The sequence below is a fragment of the Coenobita brevimanus genome, chromosome 26 (genome assembly GCF_032717465.1).
Source record: "Coenobita brevimanus isolate Jiangsu-jjx chromosome 26, ASM3271746v2, whole genome shotgun sequence".
Classification (NCBI taxonomy): domain Eukaryota; kingdom Metazoa; phylum Arthropoda; class Malacostraca; order Decapoda; family Coenobitidae; genus Coenobita; species Coenobita brevimanus.
The window spans coordinates 7,692,570-7,718,368 of NC_136979.1; the positions used below are offsets into that span (position 1 = coordinate 7,692,570).

The window sequence follows — 25,799 nt, forward strand, 5'->3', positions numbered from 1 at the left end:
CTGTTTTGATAAGCGTGCAAGGAAGAAGGTGTAGATGCGAGTGAGTGGCTAAAAGGAGTGAAGTGTGGACCCCCAGCAAGCCTGGGGCCAGAATTTGAAGCCGTCGGTGTCCGAAGATGGCGTCGCTAGTGCCACTCGTATTGATATAACCGAGACCAGGGTTCGGCCGTGACCCAAGGTAAGTACGCAGTATGGTAGTGTGATATGTGTGCGTTTGATGACGCAGAGAGAACTTGTTTGCGGACATGTTGCTGTGAAGAGACTAAGTGTGGGGTAGGGGGATGAGGCAGCTGTTTACGGTAGCGCCCCAAAGTTACACATGACCTGGTGTTACATATTGTGATAACTGTACAGATCTTGGGTCTCTTCTCATGCTATCAGCTGTTCCTCGTGTTGATACAGTTGTGCGATTACTACATAATAATTGACACTGCCAACAGCCTGTATGTCATTTCTACCCAACCCCCAAATTAACTAAGTTAACAATCACAGGCCACATCAGTATGGTCTGGGATGTTGAAAGCATAGCTTTAAAACTTAGTAGTATAATAGCTAAGTGGATTGGTGCCAGTGAACTAACCGGTAGAACCATAGGACCGAACTAAACCAATTTTGGTTAGCTCAGAGTATGAATGTTAGGTGTACCGTACTTGGTTGTATAATATATTGTAATTTGTCCACTTCCTGATATGTACCATCAGTGCACAAGAGTATGGTTTCTTAGCCTCTGTTGGTATTTAATTGCTGCATATGTTTGTTGAAAAGCTACAAGTAAGGTAGTATTTAGTCAAGTTACTAATTTTGAAATTCTGGAGCACCAGTATGTTAAACTTCAACACGGAGGGTATGTAGAAGCATGATTTGAATGAATGATTACCCACAGAAAACTCTTGGAAGAGGCTAATGAGCCTGTGACTCCAGCTTTAGATTACAATTACTGGCCCTACCGGTAACAGTCAAGTGGTCATTGTGATCGAGGCATCTTTGTATGGTAGGATACTAACAGAGTTAGGGAAAGAACAGAGGAATTAGTTGGAGAAGAACAGGGAGGCTTTAGGAAGGGAAGAGGTTGTGTAGATCAGATATTCATTTTTAGATCTTTAGTGGAAAAGTTTCTGGAGAAGGGAAAGACGTTGTTTGCAGCTTTCATGGATATGGAGAAAGCATGTGACAGGGTGGATAGACAAGGATTGTGGAAAGTATTAAGAATTGTATGGATAAGGTGACCAGATTTATTGGGGGTAAAAGCGGGACGCGTGCACGGAGGGGGGGGGCATGTGTGTGTGTATGTGTCTATAGATAGATAGACAGATGGATATTGACTAATGTGACAGCGACCGCTGCTGTGCTACACCTCCAACTGAGGCTGCTAATCAAACACTAACATCTCCTATGAACTCCGAAAATACCGTACGGTACAGTGAATGGGTCGACCAAAGTTACCAGCTAGTGAGCATTACAGATTTTATATTAATAATTCGGTATTTCATTTGGTTAGGATTATGCATAATTTTTCTAATTCATCCTAATTTCATAAAAGAAGGTCATGTTATATCTAATGCAATAGTAAGTTTCTAAACGCGGGACAATTAAGATAATTTGCTCAAAAAGCGGGACATTCTAGTCACAATTAAAAAAGCGGGACAGACGTCCAAAAAGCGGGACTCTGGTCACCTTATGTATGGAGTAGATGGGAAGTTGTTGAATGCTGTGAAGAGTATGTATGATGGTGCTAAGGCTGCAATGCGTGTGGATGGTGAACTGAGTGAATTTTTCCCTTTGAAGGTTGGGTTGAAACAGGGATGTGTCATGTCTCCATAGTTGTTCAATCTGTACATGGATGGGGTAATAAAAGAGGTACAAGGTATGGCAGTGGATTTTGGAGTGGCCCTGGTGAGAGAGGATAGTGTTTGGCAACTCCCTGTACTGTTGTTTGCAGATGATACTGTGTTGTTGAGTGAAGACGAAGGGGAGCTGCAAGATTTGGTGGATGAGTTTGGGAGTGTGTGTAAGAAACGGAATGTAAAGTTGAATGTAGTGAAGAGTAAAGTGATGGTCTTTGAGAGAGGTGAAGTCAGTGAATGTAGAGGGAGGTTGGATGGTGAGGAAATGGAAAATGTGAGTACGTTTAAGTACTTGGGTAGTGTGATGAGTAAGGACGGAAGTTTGGAGGGTGAAGTGCTTGAGAGGGTGCAGCAGGGAAGAAAGGTTGCTGGTTCCTTGAAAGCAGTGATAAGAAACAGGGAAATGAAAAAGTTACTACACGACAGTATTGTGATACCAACTCTAACGTATGGAAGTAAAGCTTGGACATTGTTGGAAGGACACAAGTCAAAAGTGAAAACAGTGGAAATGAATTATTTAAGAGGAGCCTGTGGAGTCACATGGAGAGACAGGCTGGCAAATGAGGTTATAAAGGAGGGTTGTGGTGTGGATGTGAATGTGATAGGAAGCGTTAGGAGGAACACACTGAGGTGGTTTGGCCATGTGGAGAGGATGGAGGGTGAGAGACTGGTGAGGAGAGTGTATGTGAGTGAGGTGGAGGGGGGGAGAGGGAGGGGGTGACCGAGGATGAGATGGAGGGATGGGGTGGAGAGGTGTGTGAGAGAGGGGGGGTGTGAGTTGGGAGCATGGCAGTGAAATGGCGGGGGACAGGGCGACGTGGAGGCAATTTGTTTGTGGCCACCCCATACGGGATTGAGGCATCTGGCAATAGATAGATAGATAATCAAACTTCTGTTCCTGGAATTTCTAAGCATCATACACTTTCCTTTCAAAGTCCATCATTGGTCTTGCATTCACAACTGAATCTAGGAGGCTGTTCCAACTATTCACTATTCTAATACAAAGTGTATATTATCTTAATTCAGTCTTGGCTGCTGTTTATGAATCCACTTATCATGTCCTCATGTCACTGAGTCAGTCTGTTCAGGAATAGTCCCTCACGTACGGCCCGATCATACACACCACCAACCATCTTACAAACTTCTGTCATAGCACCCCTCAACCTCCTGTATGCCAAAGTTGGAAGGTTTAACTTTTTAAATCTCTTGATATGATTGGTACTAGCTTTGTTGCTTTCTCTGGACTGCTTCAGCTGCCTTGTTATGTTTCTTCTTATATGGGCTCCATACTTGATTTGCATATTCAAGGTATGGTTGAACTAGTGTCACAAACAGAGCCTTGAATATAAAGGTCCCATCAGTCCAACCATCCTGTTGGCTTTATTGATTTTTTCTGCCAGATGCTTAATGAACTTGAGTTCATGATGAATCATGACCCCCAGATCCTTGTCCACTTTAATGTCATTTAAACTTTCAGTCATCATATACTGAAAATTTTCCACATTTCATTTTCCAGTCCTCATAATACTGCAAGTCAAGAGTGAGAGCAGTGGAAATGAGTTACCGGTACTTGAGAGGAGCATGTGGAGTGACATGGAGGGACAGGTTGACGAATGAAGAAGTGAAGGAACGCTGTGGGGTGGATGTGGATGTGGTTGAGAAGATTAGGAGAAATACACTGAGGTGGTTTGGACATGTGAAGAGAATGGAGAATGAAAGACTGACTAAGAGGGTGTATGTAGGTGAGGTGGAAGGAGGGAGAGGGAGAGGTAGACCGAGGATGAGGTGGAGGGATGGAGTTGAGAGGTAACGGTATATGAGGGAGGGGGGGTGAGTTGGGGGGAGGGTAGTCAAATGGTGGGTGACAGAGCGACTTGGAGGCATTTTGTCTGTGGCCACCCTTTGCGGGATTAGGGCGTCGGGCTATAGATAGAGAGATAGATAATACTGCATTTCTTTTGGTGAAACTGCAACAATCACTTCTCTGACCAGCTTCTCATTCTCTTAGTATCTTTCTGTAGTTTGACAGTCTTTCCTATCAGAAATTTTCCTGAACACTTTTGTATCATCTGCATATAAAAATATTTCACCATTTAGTATGGATTTGTGTATAATATATGTATATATATACAGTATATATATACTATATATATATATATATATTGTACCGTAGCAAACAGCAGTGGGCCCAACACTGAGCCCTGGGGTTTTCCACTGATTATCTTCCAATCCGACTCTACGCAGTTAACAATCACCCCTAACCTACCCTAACCTAACCTAACCAAACCTTACTTGCTGCAGTGGAATGCTGACCTTAGAGATACAGTAGTCCAGGTTGGGCAGTATAGGTTTCTGGTAGTTTTTGACAAGATTAGAGGACCTTTATTTTTGTTGGAAATGCTTCATTTTACTTCTTTGCCAGTTATAACTTTGACTGGATGAGGAGCTGAAATGAAGCACTTTTGACAGAAAATGAAAGCAAAAATCACTCAACTCGCATCAAAGACCACCGACTGGAAACGCTTATTAACGCGTAATTAATCAGTATTACATCCACGTCACAGATCATGTCCTTTGTCTTTGGAAGCCATGGTGAGAAGAATTTGAATTTTCCACCGAGAAGGAATCAAAGACCGCTCTTCAAAATGATTGGTAGAATACCATCTTATGACCTAAAGTACGCCTCTGAGTGGCTGAAACAGACCTAACAGACGCATGTGCAATCAAAGGAAAGAGAAATACATGTACGAACGCACTCATTTTTTACACGGACTGGTCAAGTGAAGATCCAAGGTACCGGGTATGGTTTTTGGGGGGAAATTATAATCATGTGTAACTTGTTTATTATCAGTTTCCGAGAGAAATGTCATAGAAGAAGAGATTCTTAGAATAACCAAATTACTAGAAAATGTTGATGAAAAGTTGAAAATCACGTTAGGTATACATGTAAAATTTGACCAGGTTAGGTTGGTTTGGTTAGGGTAAAGTTTGACCTACTGATTAAGGTAAGCTTCTAGGTTAGGTAAATTTGATAGGTTAGGTTAGGTTATTTTCCTTTGGCTATAAAAGTACCGGTAGGACGTTTCACAAGGTAACAGGCATCCAACCTGAGTGTTTTCTGTTGTTTTTTTTCTGTGATATGAGTTGATTTTGACCATTCATTTCTACTGAAACTCACTAGTTGCGTTCGGCAAAAACTAGTGACTTCCGATTGAAACGAAGGTCAAAATCAATCGAATCACACCAAAAACAACAGGAAACACTCAGGTTGGATGAAAAAATCGCCTGAGGTACATGTGCAAATATTGACCCCCATTGCTTCCATTCACTGTGAAATGCAGAGGTCCATTCCAAAATGCTGCCCCTAATATTGTAACTTGCAATTTTTTTCGCCAAACACTGATGTGGGAGCTTATCAAAGGCCTTCATAAAGTCACAGGAGACAACATCTATAACTATGGTACACCTTCATCTGTGATCTGAGTCCATTTATCCAGCGCCGTTGATCGGCCACCACAAACTCATACTGTGTGTTAGCTGGCCTACTACTGGTAATTTATTTTGCATCCTGCTTTCCTTCCATCCTCTTCTGTCTTTCTTCTCTTCATTCTTTCCTCGTCTTTCTGCCTACAGGTGACTTTACACTCCCTCTTCTGTCTTTCTTTCCTTCATTCATTCCTCTTCCTTCTGCCTGTGGATGATTCTGTACTGAATGGCATGCCAAATGGTTTCCTGTACAGCAGGAAACCAATTACTATGCTGGATGGTAACCATATAACCAAATTTTGGCATCTGGTGGTAGTGGGTAATTATGGCACTCCAGTCGGATTGAGCCGATGAAGGTTTATATCCAAGGGGTGTTTGGGGTTTATTGCTCATGTAAATCCACTCAGGGATGAGTGAGGCTGGTCATTCTTATCTTAACCCCCTTGTGCACCACAAGTTTTTTGTAAGTGTGTGTGACATGATCAGAGAAATGCCACAAGAGCAGGCTGGACTCGTGCACAAAGGAAAATTTTATTTGCCCCAGAAATTGGCTATAATGGTATATATTGTATATATACCATCATCTTCCCTGATGTTTATACTAGCCTATATGATAAGCTAATAAAAACACACAAAATTGATGAGTAAAAGTACTGTACTGTGAAAGTACCAAATTGAGAATACTGTTGTTCAGCAATGAAAATAACTGCCGTACACTGTAGCACAATATTTTGGCCGCATGATGCAAGAGCTAAGCCTATGTCTAGATGCAGAATTTCTCGAGCTTTCACGTGGTGTTGTCGGGATTCTGATACAACCAATAGTTTTCGAGTAAATCACCAAAAATCCCCCCCCCCCTGCCCCCCTGAACTAAAAACTGAGAGAATGCCGGTTATTTGAGAGTGTTGGCCTTGAAATAGACACCCTTCCCTATGACACAGGAAATATTGATGCATTTTATGTTGAAACATAATTTTTGGTGAATATTTTTTTCGAGGATTGCCTAATTGGCATCCCTTCAGACCGTCACTCCAGGTGCGTCATAGTACGTCATCGGTTCCTCTTCAGCTTAACACTGTTTTTACTCATTTTGAGTCATGGTGTGCAAAAGGGTTAAATATCAGGACCAACTTGCCAAGCCCAGGGCTCCTATGCTCCTCATGGGGCAATGTAGGATTGGATGATGATTTTTGCAGATGATACAAGTCAGGCTTACCGGCCTATAGTTCCCAGGATCATGTCTATCACCTTTTTGTATATTGCTGTAATATTTGCCTTTCTCCGATCTGTAGGTACTTTATTGGTCTGAAATGATAAAGTGAAGATATCCTGAGTGGATAGGCAGTAATCTCTTTCACCTCATTTATAACTTGAGGGTGAAACCCTTCTGGACCTAGGGACTTATCTCTCTGCAATTTGTCGATAAGCAGCAAATCTCGTCGCGGGTGAACTCCACTCTTGACAGGTATGGGAACATCCTGAGTTTTAATGTCAGGTACTTTCCCTTCTGGTTCCTTAGTAAATACTGAATTAAAATAGCCTACTCTCCTAAAACTTTTGCCTTATCCCTGTCATTTACAGGCTTGGTGTTTTTTTTTTTTTTTTTCATGTAGCCTACATATTAATATACTTAGGCTAGTTGCAGTTTAAGTTTTCTATTTCACTTTCAGAAGTTTTTAGGGTTAGATTTCACATTTTGGGCAAGTATTGTTTTTATATTTTTCATCACATTTCTTGTCTCGTCTAACTTGGTAGTTAATTCTTCTATAATCTTCTTGCAACTTGTTATATCTCTGACATTGGTTCCTTCGTCCTCTTTCATTTTCATTAATCTCATCCAAAATCTTTATTTTTCTTTATGTTTGCTCACAACATCCTGTTCATCAACACGTACCTGTTGTCATCATCATCATTATCATATCATCCGAATCTCCTTTCCCACCCTAGGGCAGGATGAGGAGTAGCTGCATCCAGACACCCAAAATTTGCCCAATCCAATGGGACACACTTCCATTCACTTATCATTCAAGCCCTTGGAATCCTCGTTTTATCTGATACACCAAAAACATTCACCATCTTCTGTAGCTTCGGATAAACATATAATCAGTCCTCATGCTGTCGCATTAAAAAGGGGTGCCAAATCCATGATCATGCACTTCTTCTTACAATACGCCTGTTCGTCCAGCCAGCTCAGTCTCTTGTCAGTCCCCTAGCCTCACTGACTTCCAAACCTCTCATCCTCACACACTCAACCACCATATCCCTCCACCTTCTCGATGGCCTACCTCACCTCCTCCCTCCTTCATATTTGCTCAGATATACAATATATACGTTTTTCACCACTCTCTTGGTACCGTATCCATTCTCTTCACTTGACCATACCATCTAAGTACACTCTCTTTGATTTTGGTGTCCACAGACTTCCTCACTCCACATCTTTCATGAATCACATTATTTCATTACCTGTCTTAATCTAGTTTTACTCCTGAATTCTCTTCATGGAATACATTCGTCGATTGCCCCTCGTAGTTTCTTCATGAATCTATCCCATGTTTCCTCCATATCCTGAGTGTCCAAGTACACATCCCAGTTAATGGATAGAAGCCTCTTTAATTTCTTGAATTCTGCCTTTTCATAAGAGGTAGATAAGTCTTTTACAATTCTTTTCCTGTGGTTCCGTTCTGTGTCACTTTTAAAGTTCACGTAGCCATGGTCACTCTTACCTAGTGGGCTTGTAACCTCAATGTTATCCACCATTATATCATCATCCATAAGAACCTAATCTAGTGTGTTTCCAGCAGTGTTACGGTATCTCTAAACCTGGTTATTTTGTAAATAAGCTGTATGAAATAACAATCACAGACCATCTTAGTGTTCTTAATAAAACTTAAATTGAGGTTTTCATCACCAGATTTACATGTTAAATTTTCCCATATGATATTTGGCAAATTAAAATCTCCTATGATCATTTTGTGTCTTACATTGCATTCACTTATGTCTTGTAATAGTTTCAACATCTTTTCATTATTTTCAAACTCACTATTTGGACTTTTATGGAGGGACACAATATATTGTCACTTTTGCATTTGATTTTTACTGCTGTCTAGTGTACTCCTTGGCTTCCTTCTCAAATACAGCACTACATTATCATATTGAATTCCTTTTTTGATGTACAGTAAAAGGCCCCTTCCATCTTCTCCCTGTGTCAGGTTTTTTCCTATTATTTTGTACCCTTCAGTTCCATATTTCACCATTGCCTTTCAGACTGATAGTGTTTGGGTTTAACCTCTTTCACTGCTATCGCTTGTGGGGGTGTCTGATGCTTACTCAGTCTAGCCCTTAATTCACTAATTTTATCACTGGAATACACATCATCATTTCTAAATGATACTTTGAGCTCACTGACACTGTGTGCAGGTTCTTGGGTTTTACCTCTTCTGAAGTTATATTTTCCTCCACTACCTCTGCTAAGACTGCTACTCCTGGCATGCTGGATGTTTCATTTCTCTTTACCTTCAGTGTACAGTATATTGGTTCCACGGACTTCCTCTTACGATGTAGTTCAGTAGTTTCTTGAGTCCTTTTCCTCTTTGTTTATCCTCTCTGCCTTTCCTCTGGGCATCTTGTCTCTTTTCCTCTCATCCGTTGTCATATCCTGTGATACTCCAGCTGTCCAAAAAATTCCATTCTTTGCATCCTTCAACTTGAACAAGATTCTCATTACTCTATCTTTCAAGCATTGCTTCAGTGACACAAGTATGGGCCATGGCTTTCCTGACTCTGTTGCTCCCTGATATCATCCAGTCCTTCTGATTTCCTCTATATCGCTCTCATAACATGTGAAGCCCATTTCTTTACATAATCCAGTGAATGCTAACATCATGACGGATATTCTCATACAGTAGCTACCTTATTGCTAAATTCATACCACTCTTTATTTCCTCTGGATTTCCACACAAAACAATATTATCCTTCCTGCCCATTCTACCCAGCACTTCCCTTGTTTCTTTTTCCAACAGTTCCTTTCCCTGATCACAATATTGAGACCTAGTACCTCCTTTTGCACCAGCAAATACCTTTTTCTCTTCCATCTAGAGGACATCCCTATAAGATTTAGCTAAATCTTCTTTCACTTCAGTACACACTTTATCCTTCACTTTATCGTGCCACTTTCCTTGTTTATAAATTATTTTCCCCTCTACTGTTTCACAAACCTCTCTTTTCACCTCATCACAAATCTTGATTTTTAATTTCATCCAGCTCTTTTTTCAACTCATTGGCCACTGTTGGTCACTGTCGATGCTCACCTTCAACGTTGCCAAATCATCCTTCACCTCACTGAATCCCTCATCAGATTTATATTCCGGAGTATCTATGCATGTTTCAATCAAATCCTACCTCTTGGAAAGTTTGGTTACCTGTTTCACCAAGTTACTTACCACAACATTACACTTGGAGCTGTACCAGTAAATACTGTAGTAGCCAACTGTCTTGGTTGCTCATCAAAAATGTATGCACTGCCTCACTAATACCCTCACACTGTATATGATGCCACATATCACATAAGTTATGATACATATAAGGCCATATCTTCATCACAGACTTGAACTTTGCATGATGGGCATATCGGTTTGTTTTGTTTATCTTGACCGCCATCTTGCTCCCCAGTCAGCTGATCGTCTTTCCCTCCCATTGTGCCATCCATTTTTTTTGTCCCACATCCACACTTCTAGCCTTTGTCACTACTTGCTTAGCCTAGTTGATGTAACTAGTCGTTCTAGAGGCACTCATACGTGTCACAAATCACCATTAGTTGTGAACGTGTATCAATAATCGTAATAATTACTATGCTGCTAGCAGCATCTCTCAAACACATCTGCACTGTCCCATCAGGAGTGTAGAGAAAGCTAAAGAATTATGAGCAAAAACTGTAGAGGGAAATAGCTAAACTAGAATATACACAGATAAAAGGAGAAACATCTAATTAACTATAAATGAATATTCCAGTGAAGAGAAAATCTCAAATAAGCCTAAACAAGTAGCTACCAGAATTAGGTAGATAACACCCAGATGAAACTAAGGGTACGGCATATACTGTACTTGAAGCCCTCTCATGTGGCTTCAGAAATGGACTCCCGTGGGAGATGTTGTACCATATTCTGATGATTTGGTGTTGATTGCAGAGAATGAAAGGGGGTTGGAGGAAAGATTTAGGAAGTGGAGAGATGGTAGCCTATGGGGCACAAGGGCTTAAGAGTAAATGCAAATAAAACGAAAGTGACGGTATCTAGGGTTGGTGGCGGTACTCAAAGAAGAGGGAGAGTGGCCATGTGCAGTTTGCCACAAGGACATGGTAAGTAATTCCATTTTAGTGTCTGTGATACTGGTAGGTGGGTGCATAAGAGATGTAGTGGTATTAGAGGTAGACTGCAAGATGATGATGATTTCATGTGTGTGGTTTGTTGGGGAGAGCAGGTGGAGATTGTCAGGCGTGAAGGGATTGAATTTGCTGGTGAATCTCTTGAGTGTATGGAAGAGTTTTGTTATTTGGGAGATGTTAAGTGCTGGAGGTTGGGCTGGCTCTGTGGCTAAAGTGAGGAGTGTTTGGAAGAAGCTCAGGGGGCTGTTGCCTCTCCTGACATTGAGAGGGCTTTCCCTCCGTGCTAAGAGATCTTTATATGCAGCATGTGTTAGGAGTGTAATGCTGTATGGTAGTGAGACTTGGGCAGTAAAGGAAGAGGATATTCATAAGGTCAAATGTACAGAAATGACAATGATTAGGTCGATGTGTAGTGCGTCCCTTAGTGTGAGGCCTGGAGGGAGTAGTTTTACGATGAAAGAGTTGAGGGGTAGGATGGGCCAGGAGTGTATTGGTGTTGTGATGAGGAGATTGAGGTGGTTTGGGTTATGTGGAGAGGATGGGGGATGATAATTGGGTGCAGGAAGTGAGAAGTGTCAATGTTAGAGTTAGGATTTGAGAGGTAGACCGAAAAAGACCTGGGACAAGATGTAGCCTCAGGGATAAGGGACTAAATAGGGAAGCTGTCAGAGCTCGAGCATCGTGGAGAGCCACCATTGGGTGACCAAGGCCGATGTAAGCAAGCCTGTTGGAGCCCTCAAAAATGAACAAAGAACAATTATGGAGTAATTGGGAAGCTGGTGAGCTGCTGTGCGAGTGGATGGTGAACTGGATGAATTTTTCTGTTTGAATGTTGGATTGAAGCAGGGATGTGTTGGATGTCTCCATGGTTGTTCAAGTTGTGTATGGATGAAGTTATAAAAGAGATACAAGGTAGGGCAGTGTAGTGCCCGAACCGATACATCGCTGATGATTGCACTTTCTCCGACACAGAACCGATACTGATATACAGTAAACCCTCTACTATCCGATGTAATAGAGCCAAAGGCATGTCCGGAAAGTGGGCCCCTGGCTCCTGGACTGGTACTTAATCCCTTAACCGCGGGGCGTCACTTTCGTGACGCTTGGGAGCAAGGGATCATACTGTGGGGCGACACTTTTGTGATTCTGTGTTATTTTGAATTCGCCCGGGCTTTGAAGTGGTGTCTTGTATCATCTATCAGTACTGCCAGTGTCCAACACTAGTAAGCACTCCTAATCTCATCTGTACTCCCATCCATTGTTGACAATTTAGCCATTTCTCCCCGTTCTTGACTCCCCTCCCTACCTCCCCTCCATTACCCTATCCTCTCACCTGCCCGGCCGTGCTACGCTAAGTAAGTCTTCCCTGGAATTTTTCGCTGATTTCATCCATTGAAATAAGCCCTATGCCCTATTCTTATACCAAATAATGTATGCAAGAAAGAAATAAGGTAAGTGAGAGTGCCATACACCTAGAATTGGCTAATTATCACCTGACTACGTCACGTGCACTCGTTCGCTAATTTTCGCTGTTTATTTCCCGTTGAAGTATGCCATATAATCTATTTTCGTAATAAAAAAATATATATAAGAAAGGAAGGGAGAAGCCTAAGTGATATTTACATTCACCTGGAACTACCTAATTATTGCAGGCCACCACACTGTATTCTACGCTAAGTAAATCTTCCCTGGAATTTTCCACTGATTTCATCCATTGAAATAAGCCCTATGCCCTATTCTTATACTAAATAATATATACAAAAAAGAAATAAGGTAAGTGATAGTGCCATACACCTGGAATTGGCTGATTATCATCTGACAACACCTCATGTGCACTCGTTCGCTAATTTTCGCTGTTTATTTCCCCTTGAAATATGCCATATAATCTATTTTCATAATAAATATACATATAAGGAGGGAAGGGAGAAGCCTAAGTGATATTTACATTCACCTGGAATTACCTGATTTATTATGTATTGTCTTGGTTTCCTGCCAATCATTTCATTGCTATATATTAGCAGGTCTCATAGGGCTGAAGTTGGTAGTATTGCACCTACCCTAGCCAGGCGGCAAGAGGCCACCACTATCAGTTCACTGTCGTCTTTGAAAGTGGGAGTATGTCTGATTTGCTCCTGCTAACTTCCGCCGCTTTATAGCCCCATGCAAAGGGCCCTGTGACCTTTACCCCCTACTAAACCTCATGTGGAAAGAGGTAAAGGGCTGACAATTGATAGAGAGTGACTATGATCTTTTTATTGAGTAAAACAGTGCAAGTGGAATTGTAGATAAAGTGTAAATAATATGTAAACAGCAAGAAAGCAATGAATGTAAATACAAGTGAACAGTGGAAAATAGTTTTATAAGTTACTTCAAGTGACAGTGCATAACACAGTGTAAATAAAATAGAAATGTAAATAATGTAAATAAAGTAGAGAACGTAAATAGAAATGTAAATGAGTGGTATTATAAGAATACGAGTATATATACTAGGAGTAATGAAAGTGAAAGTTTCACTCTAGCATGTATGAATACTATGAGTTATGAGAGTGAAGGTGAAAGTGATATTCACTCTCAATGCTAGTATACAGGACGAGAAAGTGAATGCTACGTATTTTACGGAAAGAAATTGAATCCCTACAGTGACAATAAACTACTCATACTGAAGGAAACTTATGGATAAAGACTGTAGATATATATAAGTGTTATATAGTAACAGAAATATAAACTGTGAGTGTTTTTATGAATAATAGACAACACTAGCGGCGAACGATCGGAAGTGAGATGGTCATACGCCCTCGTAATTTTCATTTCTTTCACAGTGTTTTTTTGGGGAGTATGGATTCCAAACTATTTGAGAATCATAGATTAGTGTTTCTAGTGATAATATCAGGCTGTGGTAATCATATTACGAGTTGTGTAAAGTGGAGACTTCGTTACCCAACTTCAGAGGTCTCCACAAGTCCTATGGTACTCGACGAAGGCTCAACAAACACCCAAGGAGAAAGCTGAAGGTATGTGCCATAAGTATATATGATTTTAATATTCTAGGACTAATAACTGATTTTTGGCAAATATTTTTAGAGAGTCTGTCGGAGCACAAATATGCCCGCAGGAGCCGCAAGTCAAAGCAAAACAAGCCCGCGGTGTAAGGGTTAAGGACCCTAACCCACCCAAACTTTGAAAGCCACCTAAATAACTCCCTACCATAGCACCTATTTAAACCTATTTAAGACCCTATTCACATCAATAATGGACATAAAGCATGAAATAAATGAAAAGGAACCAAAGAATGAAGAATTAGAAGTGACTGTACCTCAGCCAGGGTACGTACAGCACATCTGTGGCCGCCTTCTGTAAGGCCGTGGCAGTGGTGAAAATGCTCTTGAAGCACGTACAGTAATCCAGTGTGTGTGTGCACTTAATTCTTTGCACTGTGAGTTATAATTGTTTAACACTGAACATTGTTCTTAACTGCACCATGCCAGTTTCAACTGCCAATTTGCACTCCACAGTTAATCCTTTGCACTCTATATTCTAATTTCTTAACACTGCACAACACTGTAAATTCCCGTGTGGTCTAGCAGCGAGGTATTGCAGTTTATTCACTGTTTATTCACAAAAAATGAGCACGTGTGGCTTCCATTGCGATAAGCATCTACTCGCGATCGAATTTAGGCAGTAACTGTTGGACAGTGTTGATGATGGGGAAATAGAGTTGCCAGATCGCAACGGCCACATTACCAATCTCCTCAATTTTCATTACCAAATTTAACTTTTCATTATCAAATTCATTAAGCTAGCATTTATTCTTCACTAATTATATATACTTTACAAGTGGAAATACATGTAATCACACTCCTTATAATTAACAGCATGTTGATTATTTTCACGCTATGTAGACTAGCAGATTAATCAGAGAGAGCAGACAATCCACCATCTTCAGCCTGTGTATCCTCATACATGTGAAAAATCCATTTGGTAATGCATTATTCTGATTCATTACCACACAAATTTTTCGTTACCAAATTGCCCACATTTGGTAATGAAAAATACCAAATGGCAACCCTGACAGGGGAAGGGGGAGGGGGGGGGAAGAAGGAAGGCGTGAATGGGCCATGGTGTAAACAGCTGTTCGTTGCAGCGCTGCAATTTCAAATTATGGGTGGGAAAAAAATTCGGATTTTTTTTTTTTTCTTTTTTTTTGGGGGGGGGGGGGCTCTGAAGGTCTAGGCCCACAATATCCGGTAAGTGGGGTATCCGGAAAGTGGGCATCCGGATAGTACGGGGATTACTGTATACTGTCGATATTAGGATACCGTATTGGATATGGACAGAAGAAACATTAAAATGACTTGTACTGAAGATTTCGTTCATTGTTTTGCCTGATTGTGGGAAAAAATGTTGTTACCTTGACACTTTCCAGCTTAATAGTCTTACTGAAAATCATTAAAGGTTCATAAGTGGGTGAGTGGGAAAGGAGAAAATAAAAGAGAAGGAAAGAAAAGAAGTGAAGGTGGAAAGGAGCGAGTTAACAGTGAGGTATGCTGTGTACTGGTGGTATGTAAGTGTGGTGGCCATGTGGATTTATGTATGTATATAGTGTGCACACACCGTCAAAATTAGCACAGAATGACCACACCCATTAGTTATTACAGTATCTTTATTTAATCATAATATTTAGAGTCACTCTTCTCACTGCAGTCTAAATGAAGTGATTTACTGCATATACAGTACCCTTGCATCCAGTGCACATTTGTCCAGTACTATTCTCGTCCAGTACAGTGGGCAAAAAAGTAAAATGCCTGTAATTCATTATTGTAGTACGGATTTGTTGGGCTAATACGGATTGGCCGCGCAAAGTGGGCCAAATCCGATGAGTTCTTTTCTAGTACTGACTTTCTGCGTCCAGTACTATTACCTACCCGGGCGCGGAAATATGGCAGACACCGAGGAACGTGTCCCTAGTACTGCTGCGCCAGTCCACTACGCACTCCTCGTGACTTGTTTCGTGTGCCAGTCACATTGCAGTACTGCACTTCCCCGTGATGATGAAGACGATGATGTCAGTGTGTGACCATGAGGGATTTACTGAGGGAGGTTGAGGCAGAGAGGCCTCCTCAGGATCCTGAAGGCCCTCCTTTTGGGGGTCAATAGGACCTCCTACAGCCTCAGATACCTCTCCCCCTTCCCCCCCCAGCCCATCACCACTCACTTTAACCCGCCCCTTGCCAGTGCCGTTTTAAAATGGTCTCGATTTCAAAAAAATCATTGTGACCGCAATTTTCAAGCTTGGCGCGCCAAAATTGGTGTGCTTGTAGGGCATCCCTTCCTCTTTCTGCCCTCAGGCGGTCTGACCCATACACCCACGCGCTCCCACCTCACGCTCGCTCTGCCTCACTATGCATGTGTCAGTCATACAGTGCAGTGATGTCACGCCACGGTTTCTCTGACGAGGAGATTCAGGACCTCCTGAGGGTTCACTACACTGGGGAAAGTGATCTGGATGATGACGACACGCGGGATAAGGACTACATCCAGCCTGAGGAGGAAAGTAGTAGCGATGACGAAATTCCCTCACCTAGAAAATCCAGGTATGTGGGCTACACTAGGGCAACACGTGGTAGGAGGCCACCTGCACTTCGCCACCTTTCACATCACGACGATGAGGAGGAAAGGGAGGAGGAAGGTAGTCTTGCAGTTGAGGTGTGGTTGGGGAGGCAAAGAATTTTGTCACGTGGGGAGGAAAGTGTGAGGAGGAAGCGTGGAAGATTTGGGAAAGTTTCATTGTTGGGGGAGAGTGACTCATCTCGCCCACGCTCTCCCTTGCCTCCCCGTGACCCAGCTCAGCCCAGCACCTCAGGACAAAGTCTTCCTGCCTTCCTCACACCCAGCACCTGACGTGAAAGTCTTCCTGCCTTCCTCACACCCAGCACCTGACGTGAAAGTCTTCCCCCATTCCCCACACTTCCCCATGCTTCCCCATAGCCCGAGGAACACGGTGGCGATGATGATGATGAAGAGGAAACGACGTGGGAGTGGGAGGACGGTAGTAACTTTGTCCCCCACATTCACCCGTTCACCCACGAAAATGAGGCCGGGTGTAGTGTCCCTGAACTTCACCATACCTCCAGTAGGCTTGACTTCTTCAGGAACTACTTTCCTATGGAATTTGTTTTGAAGATTGTGGCCCTGACCAATGCCTTTGCTGCATTTGAATGTGGGGGAACAACACACGACACAGCCGATTGTTTGAATCTGACGTGACCCTGGGTGAAATGTATGTGTTCCTAGCACTTGTGCTTGTGATGGGGATATTGAAAAAAAATCAGCTTCCCTTGTATTGGACTGTGGATCCAGTAATGGTGACACCATTTTTTGGTAAGGTGATGGGAAGGAATCGCTTTCAGTACATCCCGAGCCGTCTTCATTTTTTTGACACCCTTGACCCTGCTAACACAAACAATACAGACAGGATGAGGAGGATATGTCTGGTTTTTGATCACCTTCGGGAGAAATTCCATACCTCCTTCTCTCCACACCAAGACCTCGTCATAGACGAGAGTCTAGTGCAATGGAGAGGTAATATTGCTTTTCGTCAGTATATCCCCAGCAAAAGACACGGGTTTGGCTTCAAAATCTTCGTGATGTGTGACTGTAAGACTGGGTATGTGCAGGACTTAGTCCTGTACACAGGTGTTCAGACGGACATCACAGAAGATAGAAGTTTGGGACTCTCAGGGGCTGTGGTAAAAATGATGATCGAAGAATACCTTCATCATGGGCACGTCTTATACCTCGATAATTGGTACACAAGCCCCCTTCTCGCCAGGTACTTTCACCTGCATGAAACTGGTCTGTGCAGCACTGTAAAGAAGAACCGTCGGCACATGGTGAAGGTGGGGAGGAAGCTTCAGATAAATGAGGTTGTTTTTTTACAAAGCACATAATATCCTCGCCACAGCATGGCACCACAACCGCGAAGTATTCCTCCTCTCATCTGTTCATCGGCCTCTTGTACACTGCACAGACAGTATAGATTACAGGGCAGAAGCGCGGCGCCACGTCTGGAAACCAGAACCTGTGTTGGCGTACAACGTGAATATGCGACAGGTGGATCAGTCAGATGCCATGATTTCTAGCATTGACTGTGCCAGGCCCACGATGAAGTGGTACAGTATAAAAAATTATTTTTCCATCTCCTCGACATCACTGTCCTCAACACTCACTATCTCCACGCACAGACCACTGGCATCCAAGAAACTTTCGAGGGCTATATTCGCGAGCTGGTGCGGGAGATAGTGGGTGAATATGGTGAAGATAGAAGTGCTGCTAGCCACCGCCACACCTCTCCTCCTCACCTCTAGACACTTCCCCAAAATCATCCCTCAAAGTGCTATACGTCAGAATCCCCAGCGGTGGTGTCACGTGTGTGCAAACAGCACTGTAAGGCCACGTTCTCAGCGGAAGGATTCAAGGTATATATGTGCAGAGTGTGATGTAGGACTGTGCGTATACCCATGCATCGAGGAGTACCACACTCTCGTAACTATTGAGAAACAATAGTGGGGTAATGATGTGTGAAAAAAAGTCGCTCAAAAAGTGTTGTAAATACGAACAAAGATGCTCAGGAAGTGTTATTATAAGTACTGCATACAGTGATGACACGTAAATATTTTCTCGTAAGTGTAAGGACTGAACGATGTGGAGTAAAGTTTTACATAAGTTCTCGTGTTAGACGATATATTCACAGTGAGAGGATCAAAAATACTCTGGTAATGTCTGTGTATACTGAAGGCATCTTGTAAATTATTTACTGTAAGTGAAAGGGCTGTACATTGTGAAGTCAAGTTATGCATATTTTCTCGTAACTGCAAGACAATGCATTCACAGTGATATGTATAGTGTTGCATGAGTAAGTGATTTTTTCCCCCAAAAAACACGATTTTTTAATGAAATAAGATTTTTTTTTTTTTTTTTTGGGTGAGAAGTGGACAGAAAAATGTTAAGACCATTCCTATACCTTCCCTGAGTCACGTTGGTGAGAATACCAGAGTTTACCTTGCATAGAAAACAGGTTTTCTCACCGCCGCTGGGGATACTCCGCTCGCTCACACATGCGGGTGGCCTGAGAGACTACGAAAAACGCACTTCAAGCCTCTGGTGAGTTTTTTTATGGTCATATTCGTTTTTTTCACATCAAAATCTATCATTTTAGAAAAAAAAAAAATCTAAAATTGGCCGGCACGGGGATGACACTTAGGACTGGGAGTGGCCGGCACGCGGCGGGTTAAAGGTTGGTAAAATCTTAGTTGTGTTAAAACGTAGTTAAGTTGAATTCAGGTGGGACTTTTTCAAGGCTTCTCTGACATTCATTTTTCCTATAAGGTCTGTTGTTTGTTCAGTACAGATTTAGTCCAGTACGGCAGTACCTTCTGACAAAAATACAGTAATCACTCTAATATCCGGACGCCCAATAACCGAACATCCCCACTAACCGAACCTTATCGTCCTAGGATCAAACATTCCCAAATGGTCCGAAAATCCAAAAAAATTGGAAAAAAAAATGATTTTTTGCCGTCCGTAATTTGAACTTGCCGCGCGTGCCGCGTGAGAGCATTGTTTTGGTTCGTCATTCCTCCGACGTCCGATAGAGCGCCGCTGCATCCTCCCCACTTCCCGCCTGTCTCTCACCGCGACAAGACCTACGCTCTTCGCCATGGCTGCCCACGTGCTCGCTTTTGTGGTGGTGCCGTACTTGCTGCAAGGCCTCCTGCTGCTCTCTGCCCTACTCTTAGTGTGTGTGATGATGGCCCCGCCTCCTGAGAAAAGGGAGAGAGTGGTGTTGACTCTGGAGAAGAAACGGGAGATATTGGAGAAGGTTGATGCGGGTTGGTCTTCCTCTCGCATTCTCCGCGAGTTCAACTTGGCCCGGTCGACTTTGTTCGATATCAAGCGTTCACGAGACAAGCTCATGCAGTACACGGCTGACTTCTCGTCGAGAAGCAAACGCAACATGGAGAGGAAGGTAATGTTTACCCCCAAGTATGCAGAGATCGACCGCTCCACGTTGATTTGGTATCGACAGCAACGTGCAGCTGGTGTGATGGTACATGGAACGGAGCTGAAGGCTGCTGCTGAGAAGTTTGCAAGGCTTCACGACGCCCTAGACTTCAAGGCATCCGAGGGTTGGCTCTTCGCGTTCAAGTTGCGACATGGCCTTACTAACCGTAAAGCACATGGCGAAGCATTGGACGCTAACGAGGATGGAGTGGACGAGTTTCGGCACAAGGTGAAAGGCTTGATCGACAGGGAGGGCCTCACTCTCGGTCAAGTCTATGACGCTGACGAAACTGGCCTATTCTATCGCTCGGTGCCAACGAACACTCTCGCCGATGAGACGGAGAAGCGTGTACCTGGCCGCAAGCTTTCTAAGGAACGGATATCTGCTTTGTGTTGTGCCAATGCTAACGGCATGCACCGGCTTAAGCCCGTTATTGTTGGCCGTGCAAAGCAGCCTCGGTGCCTTCGTGGGGTGATGGATGTCCTTCCTGTCGTATGGTACCATTCTTTGAAAGCATGGTTCACAGCTGTGATTTTCAAAGACTGGTTTCACCATCACTTCGTCAAGGAGGTCATACATTACCAGACGAAGACACTGGGAATTCCTCGCGACCAGGTAAAGGCTCTCCTTCTCCTCGACAATGCACCTGCCCACCCGTGCGACAAGGACTTGGTTGCTGAGAATGGCCGTATTAGGTGCATGTTTCTGCCACCTAATACGACTGCTCTCATTCAACCAATGGACCAAGGAGTGATCGTGGCAACAAAGCGCCTGTACCGTCGGAAGTTCCTGGACGAGGTGATGGTGGTTCTCGAGGACGAGGACGAGCGCAGGGAAGGACGTGACACTCGAGGCAAGCGGACTTTGGAAAACCTTCGCCGCTACAACATCAAGTCTGCGCTGTACAACTGGGCTAGTGCATGGAAGGAAGTCCCTGTGAAAACTCTTGAAAATGGTTGGTCTCGTCTGCTTCTCGGAACAGATGTGGAATACAGTTTCCTAGGGTTTGACGTGGATGACTTCCATGCACGGCTACGTACGCACGGCGACGATGTTGATGTGGACAATGTTCGTGAGTGGTTGGACGACGACGAGTGCGATCCTGGGTATCAGATGTTGTCTGATATCGAGATCGCGTCTTCGGTTGCTGGTGTCAGTCCCGAACTTGAAGATTCCGACGACGAAGGCGATGATGATGCAGACTCCGCCCAGCAGGACACTACTCCAGCCATCCCCAAGCTGAGCGCACTCCGGGAACATTTAGAGTTCGTCCTAGACTACCTGGAACACCCGGACTGCGACAGGGAGATGGGGCCCTTGGGACTCGTGGAGGAAGTGCGTGCTTTCCGGCAGCGCATCATCAATCGCCAGAATCGTCGGTCCTTGCGTCAGTCAACGATTGACAGTTTTTTCAGGCCCGTGACCCCCGCTGTGCCAAGCCCTGGTTCCACTCCGTTGCCTCCCCAAGACAGGCCCTCATGCTCCGAGCCACAGCCCAGCACATCAGCTACAGTGGAGTCACCGCTCGACGTGAGTTTGCGGCTGTCTTCAGAGTCTTCTGTAGTCGGTACGCCATCACCACTATCCACCGATGCACCCCTTGGACGCCTGCCAGTGATACTCTCGGGCTCTGACAGTGAATAAACAGCAAGAACTTCTCCACTAGACCACACGGGAATTTTGAGTGTTGTGCAGTGAAAAAAACGGTGTGTTGTGTTAAGGTTTTCAAGTTGGGAGAAAAGACTAAGTAGAAAAGAAATTTAACGTAACTAACCTTCTTTGTTTTGGCTTTGGAAACTTAAAAAAACTTGGGAGAAGTTAATGTGCAACACTTAAATTTAATGGAACATTATTTGGACTAAAGTGAACACTGTGAAAAGAACGGACTTCTGTGTGTTATTGACTAAGTTCAGTGCAAGACTTCAGGAAGAGTGTAGTGCAAGTGCTTCAGGAAATCGTTCTTACTGTCAGAGTCCGAGAGGAGGCGGTTATTCATCGAGGTGGCCAGGGACTTGCTGTAAGTAGCCAAAATGTTTCATGTTGTACTATTTCCCATACTATATTTACCAGAATGTTTCATATTGTATTTTTTCCCATACTATACTTACCAGAAAGTGTCATACTGTACTTCTTTCCATACTAAACTTACCTCATGCATGTGCAGTAGGAATGTGTTTTTCAGAGTTCGGTTAGGTTCGGTTAGGTTAGGTTCGGTTAGAGTCCATAAGTACCAGAATGTTTATTAATGTATGAACATACTTCTAAACCCACATTTTATGTTTCTATTGCATTTATTTCAGTCATTTATGTGCCTTATTGGTGTGATTTGGGTGTTAAATAGGTGCTATGCATGTCCGGAGGGAGTTGTATAGGTGTTTCTCTGTGTTAGGGTCCGTAAGTACAAGTCCATAAGCTGGGGCCCAATATCCGGACAAAACCAATATCCGAACCTACCGATGGCTCTATTGATCCGGATATTGGAGGGGTTACTGTACTGTACTGGACGTGAGGGTACTGTAATAAGAAAGAAGGCAGCAGATGCGAGCAATAAGGGAACAGCAACTACGAGACTAGAGGATGAACTCTATGGGGCAACTTTGTTGAAGCTTACCCTATACAGTAATACCCCGATATATGATACCCCTAGATGCAATAGGCCATCTTAACCCTTTAACCGCGGGCATTGTTTTGACCTGACTGCCCCCCCCCCACAGGGGTTCCAGCCAAAATGTGAACAAACTTTAAACCGTTATAACTCTGCACAGAATAAAGCTAGAACGAAAAATAAGATACCATTAGAAAGTACTAACCTTCAGCTTTGCAATGATGTAGGTTTTATGACTTCATGGACTTTCACTGGGTGGGCATTGCCATTAGAAATGAGTGATCTAAAATAACTATTTTTCGCCCCACACACCATTACCAAATGCCAACCACACTCTGATAATAATACTGTAAACATACATGAACACTGCACATACGATAAACACCCACTCTGTGTTCACTGAGGCAGGTAAAAGGCACTGTAATTGCCCGCACTTCACTGCCACGTCAGCAACATTGTCACTCACAAAGCTGGACAGAGACTGATGCGTGTTTGGGCAGGGATGGGGGGGGCCCCAGGGGTTGGGAGGAGGGAGGTGGGGGTTGGCTGGAGTAAAAGAACTTAATAGCTACTCTCCCTTGAAACAATTGGTGTGCTGAAAAAACGCGCGGTATTCAAAATATTCACAAACATTCCAGAATGACACCCACGGTTTGGTCCAGTTTTTTCAATCTCATTCTGGAATGACACCCGCGGTTAAGGGGTTAAGCATGGTATCATCCTCGTTGCCCTCCGTTGAACCCTCTCTAGTTTATCAATATGCTTATTCAAATGAGGTGACCATACCACAGCCTCATACTCCAGTCTTGGTCTTATCATGGTCACTATCAACTCCCTTAGCATTTCCTCGTCCATATAATTAAAAGCCACTCATGTTGGTCAGTAATCCATAAATTCCTCCAATGATTTTGTTTATATGATTTTGTGGTGACAAGTTATCCTGATTTATCACTCACAAATCTTTCTCATCTTTTACTAATTATTTCATTGCCCATTTTATATGTCCAGTGCGGTCTTTTTTCACTCATTCCCATTTCTATTACTTGACACTTCTTGGCATTAAAATCCATTTTTCAAGTCTGGCTCCAGCTGTGGAGTTTGTCCAAGTCCTCTTGCAGTTTTTTACAATGATCAGCACCTTTAACCCTCACGTGCATGGATAAGTTTTATAAGTTTTGCCAACACACAATTTTACTCCACCCCCCTCCCTGCCAGCCTGCCCGTGTGCTGCTGAAGACACTTATTCTCGCCATATTTTTGCCACCCAAACCTCTGTGTATTGCCATGAAACCTACATCATCTTATTCGCTGATGTTTGTTCTAGCTGATAAGCAGAAAAAAAAAAAAAAACGAATAAAAGAACATTAGGCCGGCGTGACTAAACATTTTGGAACGTCAGTCTCACTTCCCAACATCCTAGTTCGAATGTTTTCCATCAAACAGAAAAATGTTATTAGAAGTTTTGATAGAGAATTTCATCAGCATTGGATTGAGAAAGTCTGCTTGTAATACAATTTGTAGTTTTCGAGTTAATAGCAAAAAAACTGAAAGCCATTTTTTGAAAATACTGATTTTTGTTCAGGGAGCTATCTTCCGCAAAAGTTTTCTTGCACACATTATGTTGTTATTTCATAATCTTGTGTAGAATTTAATGAGCTTTCTCATGGTACCCGCCGATTTTTGATACACCTCATAGTTTACGAGTAAATCGCAAAAAACTACTGGGTACCCTACTCGTGGCCGTTGAGCACTTTTGTCATGTGCGCACAATAACCGTCATATTTCCGCCTACGTAACAACGACTTTTCATTAGAGATATTACATTGTTATGTTCTGTACATATGTACAATTCACTTATCTTTATCATGGTTCTTACAGGAAATTGATACGTACAATAGTTTTGGAGTAATTGGATGACAAACATAGACTACTCCTCCTCACCCGCAAGAGAGATAAAAACATTCTCTTTCCCTGCCTCACCCACACCTACATATTTTTGCTCGTTAGGTTTTATTATTTTCTTTTTTTTCTCAAAGTATACATGTAAAATATCATAAGCTTACTGATAATGCTTTCAGAAACTCGACATAACCACTAGTCTTTTTGCTAGGTACTGATACTGAAGCTGAACTTTCTTCCATCTCATATGTGTATATGTAAAAAACAATACTTATTTGTGTAAAAATTATAGAAATAGGTCAATATACAAATCAACAAAATATGGATAACTCACTTCCTCCAGAGGTGTTGAGTTGCTGGCAGGACCTTGAAGGGTTTGAAGATGAGGAATTATGTAGTGTGTGTGTGTGTGTGTGTGTGTATCTGTGGCTGTGGCGTATTTTGTCATCTCCTATTTGCACTACGTTTTCCTAACACATGCGATGCACATTTCTCCAAGAACATTCACTGCATGACATACTTATATATATGTGGCTGTGACGTATTTCTTGTCTCTGATCCTTGCGCTAGGTTTTGCTGTCAGTCAATGCATGCGGTATTTCTGAGTGAACTTTTGCTGCACTGTTTTATATGTATGTATCACACTAAACCATACACAATATAGCACTGTCTGAGATTGGTACAATACCTTTTCACTGAAGTCTGTGATTGTGTGGCGTATTTGTTGTCTCTGATACTTGCGCTAGGTTTGCGCTGAGTCAGTCAATGCATCCAATATTTCTCGACGAACATTCGCTGCACTATTTTATACATGTATTTCACACTAAACCATATGCAGTATATATAAAACACTATCACATGATTCCATCCCAACCTCTTCTATTATTCCCTTCCTGACTCTATGGCATACGTGACCGCCTGTTTCCTTAGCGACTATGGCATATCTCTATGGCGCACATAACGCATGCTATGGTAGGTCAGTTATTTCACTAATCCAGGCACTATATGTTTCAAAAATATAAGTATTGGCTTCACTATAAAGGTAAAATACTCACATCATTTACAGGCAGGGTGAAGAAGAGTGGAAACCCCACAATAACAAACCAGACTCCTGCCTTTAGGCCTAACGACTGATAATGGGCCCCAGTGCATTACAATATATCTATGTTCCATAGACACAATCACTTCACATTGTAGTTAAAAACACTGTACAATCACAATATTTCAATAATGGCTTCTGCCTCAGGTGGGAGGGAAAATGGCAGATTTAAAGGGACGACTGACAGCAGCGCTACTCTTCAGTCCGGCTGGTCGTGAGATACTAAGGTTTTTCTGCTGTGCATTGTCTCATTGGAGCAGTCATGGTGTCGCCAAGTGTTTACCTTGGAAGAGGGACACACTTGCTAGAACGCACCAAAATTTGACGCAGATCAGCCGAAAACTTTCCTTGTGACGGTGTTCTTTCTGCTTCACAACGTGATTCACGTCTACATGCGTTTATATGCCAAACCACAAAGAACTCAA

At 42.8% G+C, this 25,799-nt stretch overlaps 1 protein-coding gene across 1 annotated transcript in view; it reads left to right on the forward strand.

Annotated features, from left to right (window-relative positions):
* Window positions 1-46: 46 nt before the first annotated feature.
* Window positions 47-25,799, forward strand: part of LOC145394067 (pre-mRNA-splicing regulator WTAP-like) — a 156,438-nt gene continuing 130,685 nt past the window's right edge. Inside the window, exon 1 of the mRNA XM_080268035.1 lies at window positions 47-178. The gene's annotated coding sequence lies outside the window, so the exon portion shown is untranslated. The remainder of the gene's footprint in view (window positions 179-25,799) is intronic.